Source organism: Leopardus geoffroyi, chromosome C1 (genome assembly GCF_018350155.1).
Source record: "Leopardus geoffroyi isolate Oge1 chromosome C1, O.geoffroyi_Oge1_pat1.0, whole genome shotgun sequence".
NCBI lineage: Eukaryota > Metazoa > Chordata > Mammalia > Carnivora > Felidae > Leopardus > Leopardus geoffroyi.
The window spans coordinates 185,537,224-185,548,704 of NC_059328.1; the positions used below are offsets into that span (position 1 = coordinate 185,537,224).

Sequence of the window (11,481 nt, forward strand, 5' to 3'; positions counted from 1 at the left end):
AGAGAAGAAATTTAAAAATATATGGAAACAAATGAAAATGAAAATACAACAATCCAAACGCTTTGGGATGCAGCGAAGGCAGTCCTGAGAGGAAAATACATTGCAATCCAGGCCTATCTCAAGAAACAAGAAAAATCCCAAATACAAAATCTAACAGCACACCTAAAGGAAACAGAAGCAGAACAGCAAAGACACCCCAAAGCCAGAAGAAGAAGAGAAATAATAAAGATCAGAGCAGAAATAAACAATATAGAATCTAAAAAAACAATACAGCAGATCAATGAAACCAAGAGTTGGTTTTTTGAAAAAATAAACAAAGTTGACAAACCTCTAGCCAGGCTTCTCAAAAAGAAAAGGGAGATGACCCAAATAGATAAAATCATGAATGAAAATGGAATTATTACAACCAATCCCTCAGAGATACAAACAATTATCAGGGAATACTATGAAAAATTATATGCCAACAAATTGGACAACCTGGAAGAAATGGACAAGTTCCTAAACACCCACACTCTTCCAAAACTCAATCAGGAGGAAATAGAAAGCTTGAACAGACCCATAACCAGCGAAGAAATTGAATCGGTTATCAAAAATCTCCCAACAAATAAGAGTCCAGGACCAGATGGCTTCCCAGGGGAGTTCTACCAGACGTTTAAAGCAGAGATAATACCTATCCTTCTCAAGCTATTCCAAGAAATAGAAAGGGAAGGAAAACTTCCAGACTCATTCTATGAAGCCAGTATTACTTTGATTCCTAAACCAGACAGAGACCCAGTAAGAAAAGAGAACTACAGGCCAATATCCCTGATGAATATGGATGCAAAAATTCTCAATAAGATACTAGCAAATCGAATTCAACAGCATATAAAAAGAATTATTCACCATGATCAAGTGGGATTGATTCCTGGGATGCAGGGCTGGTTCAACATTAGCAAATCAATCAACGAGATACATCACATTAATAAAAGAAAAGATAAGAACCATATGATGCTGTCAATCGATGCAGAAAAGGCCTTTGACAAAATTCAGCACCCTTTCTTAATAAAAACCCTTGAGAAAGTCGCGATAGAAGGAACATACTTAAAGATCATAAAAGCCATTTATGAAAAGCCCACAGCTAACATCATCCTCAATGGGGAAAAACTGAGAGCTTTTCCCCTGAGATCAGGAACACGACAGGGATGCCCACTCTCACCGATGTTGTTTAACATAGTGTTGGAAGTTCTAGCATCAGCAATCAGACAACAAAAGGAAATCAAAGGCATCAAAATTGGCAAAGATGAAGTTAAGCTTTCACTTTTTGCAGATGACATGATATTATACATGGAAAATCCAATAGACTCCACCAAAAGTCTGCTAGAACTGATACATGAATTCAGCAAAGTTGCAGGATACAAAATCAATGTACAGAAGTCAGTTGCATTCTTATACACTAACAATGAAGCAACAGAAAGACAAATAAAGAAACTGATCCCATTCACAATTGCACCAAGAAGCATAAAATACCTAGGAATAAATCTAACCAAAGATGTAAAAGATCTGTATGCTGAAAACTATAGAAAGCTTATGAAGGTAATTGAAGAAGATATAAAGAAATGGAAAGACATTCCCTGCTCATGGATTGGAAGAATAAATATTGTCAAAATGTCAACACTACCCAAAGCTATCTACACATTCAATGCAATCCCAATCAAAATTGCACCAGCATTCTTCTCGAAACTAGAACAAGCAATCCTAAAATTCATATGGAACCACAAAAGGCCCCGAATAGCCAAAGTAATTTTGAAGAAGAAGACCAAAGCAGGAGGCATCACAATCCCAGACTTTAGCCTCTACTACAAAGCTGTCATCATCAAGACAGCATGGTATTGGCACAAAAACAGACACATAGACCAATGGAATAGAATAGAAACCCCAGAACTAGACCCACAAACGTATGGCCAACTCATCTTTGACAAAGCAGGAAATAACATCCAATGGAAAAAAGACAGTCTCTTTAACAAATGGTGCTGGGAGAACTGGACAGCAACATGCAGAAGGTTGAAACTAGACCACTTTCTCACAAAAATAAACTCAATTCACAAAAATAAACTCAAAATGGATAAAGGACTTGAATGTGAGACTGGAAACCATCCAAACCCTAGAGGAGAAAGCAGGAAAAGACCTCTCTGACCTCGGCCGTAGCAATCTCTTACTCAACACATCCCCAAAGGCAAGGGAATTAAAAGCAAAAGTGAATTACTGGGACCTTATGAAGATAAAAACTTCTGCACAGCAAAGGAAACAACCAACAAAACTAAAAGGCAACCAACGGAATGGGAAAAGATATTTGCAAATGACATATCTGACAAAGGGCTAGTATCCAAAATCTATAAAGAGCTCACCAAACTCCACACCCGGAAAACAAATAACCCAGTGAAGAAATGGGCAGAAAACATGAATAGACACTTCTCTAAAGAAGACATCCAGATGGCCAACAGGTACATGAAAAGATGCTCAACATCGCTCCTTATCAGGGAAATACAAATCAAAACCACACTCAGATATCACCTCACGCCAGAGTGGCCAAAATGAACAAATCAGGAGACTATAGATTCTGGAGAGGATGTGGAGAAACGGGAACCCTCTTGAACTGTTGGTGGGAATGCAAATTGGTGCAGCCACTCTGGAAAACAGTGTGGAGGTTCCTCAGAAAATTAAAAATAGACCTACCCTATGACCCAGCAATAGCACTGCTAGGAATTTACCCAAGGGATACAGGAGTACTGATGCATAGGGGCACTTGTACCCCAATGTTTATAGCAGCACTCTCAACAATAGCCAAATTATGGAAAGAGCCTAAATGTCCATCAACTGATGAATGGATAAAGAAATTGTGGTTTATATACACAATGGAATACTACATGGCAATGAGAAAGAACGAAATACGGCCCTTTGTAGCAACGTGGATGGAACTGGAGAGTGTGATGCTAAGTGAAATAAGCCATACAGAGAAAGACAGATACCATATGTTTTCACTCTTATGTGGATCCTGAGAAACTTAACAGAAACCCATGGGGGAGGGGAAGGAAAAAAAAAAAAAAGAGGTTAGAGTGGGAGAGAGCCAAAGCATAAGAGACTGTTAAAAACTGAGAACAAACTGAGGGTTGATGGGGGGTGGGAGGGAGGGAGGGGAGGGTGGGTGATGGGTATTGAGGAGGGCACCTTTTGGGATAAGCACTAGGTGTTGTATGGAAACCAATTTGACAATAAATTTCATATATTAAAAAAATAAAAATAAAAAAATAATAAAATAAAATAAAATAAAATCTGTCCTTATCACTTTAGTGTCTGGCTTCATTCATCTCTGACAAAGCTTATCCTTGTCTTCTCTATCATTTCAGCTACTATTAGTGAACCAAATATCCCAACAAAGGTAGTTATAACATGATTCTGCAGAGTTTTATAACAAGGGTATCAGTCAACTGGCATTTTGTGTGTGGTTAGATATTTTCTTGCTTACGTCCCCCCAGAAGCATTGGGCTTATATGTGGTTATAAATTGAGTAACACGTTAGGCAACTATTTCCACGCATGAAACCCCAGTGGCCATTAAAAGTTATGAAGATTTTCTAGCATGTGCCTCAAACTTTACTATCAGTCTCTTCATCTGTGCCAAAAAAGTATATTATCTGTTCCAATCGAAAAGGTACCAAATCTCAAGACCATCTTTTTGAAGTTGTTCCATATTACATATTCCTTGTTTTCTACATCTGCCTTTATGTTTTAGCTGTCCACTGAAACATAGCAATAAATGGCTACCCTTAGCGGATGCCAACAGAGTATCACGATCTGTTCGATCTGTTCGAGGTGCTCCATGTGCTTCCTCCCAAAACCTACGACAACACAGTAAGACTGCTGTTCTCAAAGACAAGGAAACTGAGGCTCAACGAGGCTCAACCAATTGCCAAAGATCACAGAGCCTGCAGATAATGGAGCTGTGATTTGAACATGGATTGTTTGACTTCAGAGTCTGTGCTTCACAACCTAAGTAGATATAGTCATACATAGATTTTTGGCTCTTTCATATTTCTCATCTTTAATAACTAGCATGCAGTCAAAACAAAAGTGAATATGAAGGAAAATTATATACAGAAGAAATATTGTAATTATAAAGAAAGAAAAGAGAAAAAGAAGAAAACAGTCAAGCTGTGGCAGAGCAAACTCCAAAGCAATCAAGAGGCTTCTACACCCCTAGTTTTCTTTAAAGGAGATGTATTACATTCCTTTGAAACTCTTGCTTTGGAATGAAGGTGGCATACTGTGGGGAGACCAAGGAAATTAAACTTTTTTAATCTTATTGATTCCTATTCCTTTCATTCCATCTGTTTCCTTGGCATGGCAAAGGGGGTGACGATCAATGCAGAGTAAGTCGGCTCTGTCAGTCAGAAGATGGGAGCTGACAAACCAGACACAGGCTTGGGAAGGCCTTCCATGAAGGAAAGAATCTGTGCCAGATGACAGGACTCACGGAGAGTCTGACAAAATGTTGCAGACAATCAGGAAGCGTCTGATCCAGATTTCATAGATAATAAGCAGACTCTTTCCCGCGTGCATGCGCATAGATTTGAATATTTCTGGTCAAGTGCCTCATTTTTGCATAGAACAGGAAGTAAATAGAACAGTAAAAAATAAAATGAAAGGGGACCCGAAGGAGGGTCAAAAATAAAGGAACGACAATTAAATTGGTATCATACAGAAACCTTGAGTATTTGGGTTCATGGTTTATAATATAATGGTGTGAGGGGAAAATGCCTCATAAGTTAATATTTCTGCTATCATTACAAGAGCACAAACACACTGGATTTCAGGAGTTTTCTAATAGATTAGAATTCTTCTTTAAAATGATATAGCACTCAGTTGCTGTTCTACCGTACAGAGCATATTTTGCGTTTCTATAAAGTTGTCTCCAACATAAACTCTAAAATAGCCATTAAAAATGATGACTTTTGCACATGAAAGAATCTGAAGCAAATCCCCAGACAGCCTTGTGATTAAATTCTATTAAGAGATATAAATTCTATATGTCCTTAAGAGCTTCATGCAGAAGGGGCTTCTACTCTGGCAGAGAAAACACTAAAATGGAAAATCAGTTCATCACAGGAAGTTCATTTTGTTAGGAGCCAGAAGACCCATATATGGCAAGGCTGGAAAATGAATCAGTTTTACCATTTTGTTGCTCTCCTCTCCTCACCCTCCCTGTGAAGCTACTATCATCAACAAAAGGCATAATGTTATCTCTTTGCCTGCTTTCTCCTAGAGTTGGAGACTCTCATCAAAACAGATAAGAAATGTCAAAAACCGTAATCCTCTGAAAGCACAAGACTAATTTAGAAAATCCGCAAGTGTATAATTTGGTTATAAACCCCTTGATCAACCCTCACAATTTAACTGTTATGGGTTGAATTGTGTCCCTCAAAAGAAGATGATAGAGTCCTAACCCCCAGTACCTCAGAATAAGACCTTATTTGGAGATAGGGTTTTAACAGAATGAATGAAGTTAAGATGATGTCATTAGAGTGGGTCCTAATCCAATTTGATGGGTGCCCATATAAAAAGGAGAAATTTGGATGCAAGGAGAGGTGTCACATAGAGAGGATACCGCGGGAAGAGAGAGAATATGGTTCTTCACAGAGAGAACATGATGACCTATGGCCACAGAGAAAGGCTTGGAGCAACCCCTTTCCTTACAGCCCTGAAGGAGCCAACCCTGCATTTCTCAACCTCAGAACTGTGACACAATAAATTTGTGTTGTTTAAGCCATGCTGTTTGTGGGACTTTGTTATAGCAGTCCCAACAAATGAACATAGATTGTTGTATTGGGCAGTGGGGTGCTGCTGTAACAAACAGCTAGAAGCATGGAAGTACTTTGGAATAGGGTAATAAGTAGAAGCTGAAAAAGTTTTTAGGTGCAGAAGACAAAAATGCCTTAATGGCCTTGAAAAGAATGTTGCTAGAAACATGAATGCTTGGGGCACCTGGGTGGTTCAGTTGGTTAAGAGTCCAACTTCAGCTCAGGACATGATCTCACAGTCGTGAGTTCAAGCCCTGCATCGGGCTCTGTGCTGACAACCCAGAGCCTGGAGACTGCTTTGGATTCTCTGTCTCTCTCTCTCTCTCTCTCTCTCTCTGCCCTTCCCTGGCTTGTGCACTCTCGCTCTCTCTCTCTCTCTCTCTCTTTCAAAAATAAATAAATATTAAAAAAAAAAAGAAGAAAAGGAAAGAAAGAAAGAAAGAAAGAAAGAAAGAAAGAAAGAAAGAGAAAGAAAGAAAGATGAATGCTCACTGTGGAAACGTGGAGCATGGTATTAGAAACTAGAGGAAAGTCGGTCCTTGCTAGAAAGTGGCAGAGCACTTGGCTGGATTGTGATCCCTGGAATGGAAAGTACAACTTAAAAGTGATGAACTTGGATATTTAGTTGAAGAGATTTCTAAGCAAAGTGTTGAAGGCACAGCTTGGTTTCTCCTTGCTGCTTATAGGAAGATGCAAGAGGAGAGAGATAAATTGAAGAAGCAAAAAGGAACCAGAACTCGAAGATTTGGAAAATACTCAGCCGATCCATGTTGTAAAAACATGACAGCATGCTCTGGAGACAACTCCAAGAGTGCCACTGGATAACCATTTGCCACAGAGATTAGGCATGTGACTTGTGGATCTAAACACCCATCTCAGTAGAAATAGTGCCAGCCTGGTCTGAAGGAGGCAAAGTCAGGACAAAATGAAAGAAGGCTGTCAGACTTCTGGGATTCTACTGGCAGGAAATGGGGTGACAAACCTATCCCACAATGAACATGTGTTCATGTTCAAGACAGGGAAGAATGCCCCAAAGGCAGTTCAGAGGCCCAGAGGGCAGGCTCAGGAGGTGGGGCTGTCTCCTCCTTGGTGCCAGAGGGCAGGGCCACCTCCTCCATTCCACATGGCAAAAACCAGCCTCCTGGTCATTTTCAGCTCCCCCTCTTGACTTCCTGGCTTCTGTGGTCTCACTTGCAGTAACCCAAGTTCAAAACCTGTCATCAGTGACCCCTTTCCTTTTACTCATACTCAATTAGGCATCTGGTCCCGTTGATTCTTCCACTCTTCACAATCACTGCTGTTGCTAAGGACTGTACTTTTAGTAATAACATGCATTCTTTGCTCTCTCTGCCATCTTTCCATGCCACAATAGTGGTGCACATGAATGTCCTAGCAGATGTTCTCAAGAGCATTAACAATGCTGAAAAGAGAGGTAATGTCACTTTCTTATTAGGCCATCGTCCGGTTTCTAACTATGATGATGAAGTATGGTGATTGATGATCACAAAGCTGGGAATATTGTTGTGAGCCTCACAGGCAGGTTAAACAAGTGTGGAGTGATCAGTCCTAGATTGGATGAACAAGTCGAAGATCTAGAAAAATGGCAGAATAATCTGCTCCTGTCCTGCCAGTTTGGTTTCATTGTACTGACACCCTCAGCTGGCATCACAGACCATGGAAAAGTAAGACAAAAACACACAGGAGGAAAAACATTGGGATTCTTTTTCTAGAGATATAATACATATGTGCAAATACAATGCGTTAATGAGCAAAAAAGAAAATGCATTCTTAACTAGTTTTATAACATTGTGCTAAGAACTTTATGTGACTTTTTTTCTTTAATCCTTATAACCATTTAATGTGATGGTGCACTATTCATATTCATTGTATAGGTAAGGAAACTGAGGCTTATAGAGGCACTGAATAACATATATTTGCCCAAGGTCACGCAGTGAAGAAGAAGCATCTGAGAAGCAAAACTTGAACCAGATCTTCTGGAGCCCTGAACCACACTCTTAACTGGCACACTCCCTCCTTTAAACATCTCTGTTTGTTTCTTCCTTTCCACTCCACAGTTTCCAACATAGTTTCATAACCCCTTTTATTCATAAACCATTACCTCACCCTTTTATTACTGCAAAAATCTCCTTGCATTTCTCCCTTACTCCAATCTATCCTCCTTCCAAATGGTCTTTTTTATCTCATATGAAAAAAAAATTGTCTTCAAGTTACTTCTTAGTTCAAAGACTTACAGTGACTTCTCATTGCCTGTAGGATAAAGCTGAAATATCACAGACAGCTATTTCATAGTATCTTTACTCATAACGACACGTGTTAAAATCTTGCCCACCTACGGGTGCCTACGTGGCCCAGTTGGTTAAGCATCAGACCCCTGATTTTGGCTCAGGTTGTGATCACATGGTCATGTAATCGAGCCCCGTGACAGGCTCCATGATGAGCTCCATGCTGGGCATGGAGCCTGCTTGAGATTCTCTCTCTCCCTCTGCCTCTGCCCCTCCCCTGTTTGCTCATGCTCTCTCTCTCTCTCTCTCTCAAAAAATAAATAAATAAATAAAATAAAAATCATGCCCACCCAAATGCCCAGACTCTTTGTGAAAATTTACCTATTAAACTTCTATCTGAGCATTTACTAGACAAATGCTTACAATTCTTGAAATTCTATCATTTTTAATATTCTTCTAAACCAACCTCAGGTTTAATATGCCAACCACAGAGCCTATGATCGTCATCTTCCCTCAAAAGTTCCTCTCCCAGAGTTCTCTGTCCGTCTGCAACTACTCAACATTCACCTGAAACCTTATGCTGCTTTTGACTGCTTCTCTTCACCTTATCTGCTGCCAAATCCTATTTTTTGTTCTGCCATTAAAGGTCTCTTCGATCTGTCCCTTTCTCTCCATTGTCACTATCTCAGGGTGTCATTCATGCCCTTTGGACTTGAGAACATAAAAGGCCTACCACTAGATTAAATTTCCACCCCAAAATGAGCAAAGATTGACAAGCCAGAGGGGCCAGAGGAAAGAGACTTGGGAGAGAGATGACAACAGCCTGCTTGGAAAGAACTAGGCCTACAGAGAATGAAGGAAAGAGAATAAAACCCAAACAGTTGGCATAGGGGTGAATCATAGGAAGTGCTAAAAGCTTGAAGATGAGGACTTTGAGGAGAAGGAAAGCCAAAGTGGGAGAGAGGTGGCTGTGATTAAGAATCAGCTCCTTTTTATTTACTTTGGAGGACAAGCAGAGTTTGGTATTCAGTTTAAGTCACATTTTGGCTATTAATATTGTGCCTCTTTGACATAGCTGTATTCTCTGAGCCAAGGTAGAGAGTCATTCTAGCTCTATCTTCTCTACAGCTAGCTCTTGAATGTCTACTACAACTACTTCTGCAAGGCATTTCAGGCTGTGAACCAACAGTTCCAACCCACCAACTGGCTCTAGCTCCCTTGCCCCGCCAGCCCCATCACTGTGCCCCCCCAACTCCTTCTGGCCCAGTCACTGTGCCCCACCCCTGTTTCCTCCTCACTATCCCCATCACTGGTCCCTTCCCCCTCTCCACAACCCTCTCCAGCCCCATCACTGCATCCTGCCTCCCCTCCCTGCCAGACCATCACTGTGCTCCCCCTCCCCACGGCTGGCCCCATCACGGTGCACTACCAACAGCTTCCTTCTCCATGGGAGTCATTACCCATGCTCTTCTCCTCTGAGACTGCCTGCCTCTCAAAATCTTCTCCCTTTCCTAGAGTCTAAGGAAAATGCCACCCTCCCCAACTGCCTCATCTGGAATGCTGTTGCTTCCTGCTTTGAACACAAACAATACTTAGGTTTAAAAAAAAAAAATAGCTCTGTTTCTTTTCTAGCCCTGCTTGTCTCACACCGGGATATTCACCTGTCTTAGCTTCCCACTAGTATGTACACAGCTGTGAAGGTAAGGGATAGGTTTGCTCATCTTGCCACATCTAACCAAATATTGTACATGAGTAGATCTCCCATACATACTTATCAAACTCAATGGCTTTTAGTCCCACCGGCCTTCTTTATGTTTGCCCCTATTAGGCAATGAGAGTGAGGTGAGTTTCCACTACATTTCTGCGTGAGAAAACTTCTCATGGAAAATGTTAGCCTCTTTGTTATAGATGAAGCATCAATTAAAAAGCACAAGGTGACACAGTCTGACCTTAGAATATATCCTGGGGCCCAGACCAAAGAAAGAGACAAATTTAAAGTTGTACAAACCAAGAGTGGGAGGACTGTCTATACTTAGTGACTAGTCTGTCAGAGTGAAAAACCTCAAGTGGGTTGTAAATATAGGGTTGATTCTTTGGGAGATTTTTCTTCTATTTGCTGATTCAGCTCCTACAATCAAGAGATTCTGTTGTTGTTCAATTTTACTTAAGGCAGACTAAATCAACTGATTTCATGTTTACTCCTGAGTTTTGTTTTTCTTACCTTGGCTAAACTCTGTGTTTTACAAGGCCCTCTTCAGTTTCCATGATCAGAAATATGCTTTCATCCTTTAATTTTTTTTTAAGTCATCTACTTCTTTGCTTGTGTCTTCTATGGAACACCAACTAATTTGTTACAAAATGTATTTTTTTGTTTTGTTTTAATTTGCAGGAATCCACAGGACTCTTGCCTTCTAACATTCTGGTTGGTGATATTGATGGATTTTCTTCCCAGCATTCATTAGGGCCCACTACGAATTCATGTCTGCACAACATTTAGATGTTTCACTGGTTGGTATAAAACAGTTGTTTAACATTTTGTATTCCCAAATATATCAGTGTAACTCCTTTCATAATTCTCATTCCTTAGAAATAGAAGGTAATATTGAAGGCATATCTTTCAAGGGACTGCTCATTTCAGAAAATCCAGTCTACCCAGTGTTTACTTACGTATGATGACCTTAAATGGGGAAATTAGCAAAACAACAATGATTAAAGTTTCCCAAGCATTGATTGGGCAGAGATTTTAAAAGGCTTTCTCCTAGAGCTACATGATATGGTCATTAGGCTTTAAGGGGAATAACTAGAAGATTAGACAAAACAGACCAGCACTCCCCTCCACCAAAGTTCTAGGCTAAAGAAAGAAAAAGAAAATAAAGGAAAAGGAAGAGCTCTTTGGGGTCCACGATGTGTTAATTACCAACAACCTATATTCTTCTTGAACAGTTTCTGGCGTCCCCACCTTTCAACCATCTCTCCAAACTACAATCTCCCATACCTATGGCTTTGTTTTTTGATGCTCTATCCCTACTGCAGGCACCCACATATGCGGACACACATATGCACACACATGCACACATTCACATACACACAGAGTTTTTCTTTCATATTTGGCTTTGCAGAGGGGTCAGAGGAAAAGGGAGGAAAGACTTAAAAAAAGTCCTCCAGTAAGTTTGATCTAAACAAAATGGTTATTCAAATGGGTCTCCTACTAATTTCACAAAGATGCGTGATAATACCCAACATATGGCTTTAACTATGTTTTTTAATATTAGAAATTGAATGCACATTTTAAGACACAAGTTTTGCTGATATGCTGTTGATAATATAGGAGAACTATTTTCCATTTGTTTCTAATTATCTTAAAGACAGCCTGGGGATCATTTACCCATGGTTTAAGAGCACTCA

At 40.1% G+C, this 11,481-nt stretch overlaps 1 pseudogene; it reads left to right on the forward strand.

Annotated features, from left to right (window-relative positions):
* The first annotated feature begins 7,210 nt into the window (after positions 1–7,210).
* On the forward strand, positions 7,211–7,563 carry LOC123599280 (annotated as a pseudogene).
* The last annotated feature ends 3,918 nt before the right edge of the window (positions 7,564–11,481 follow it).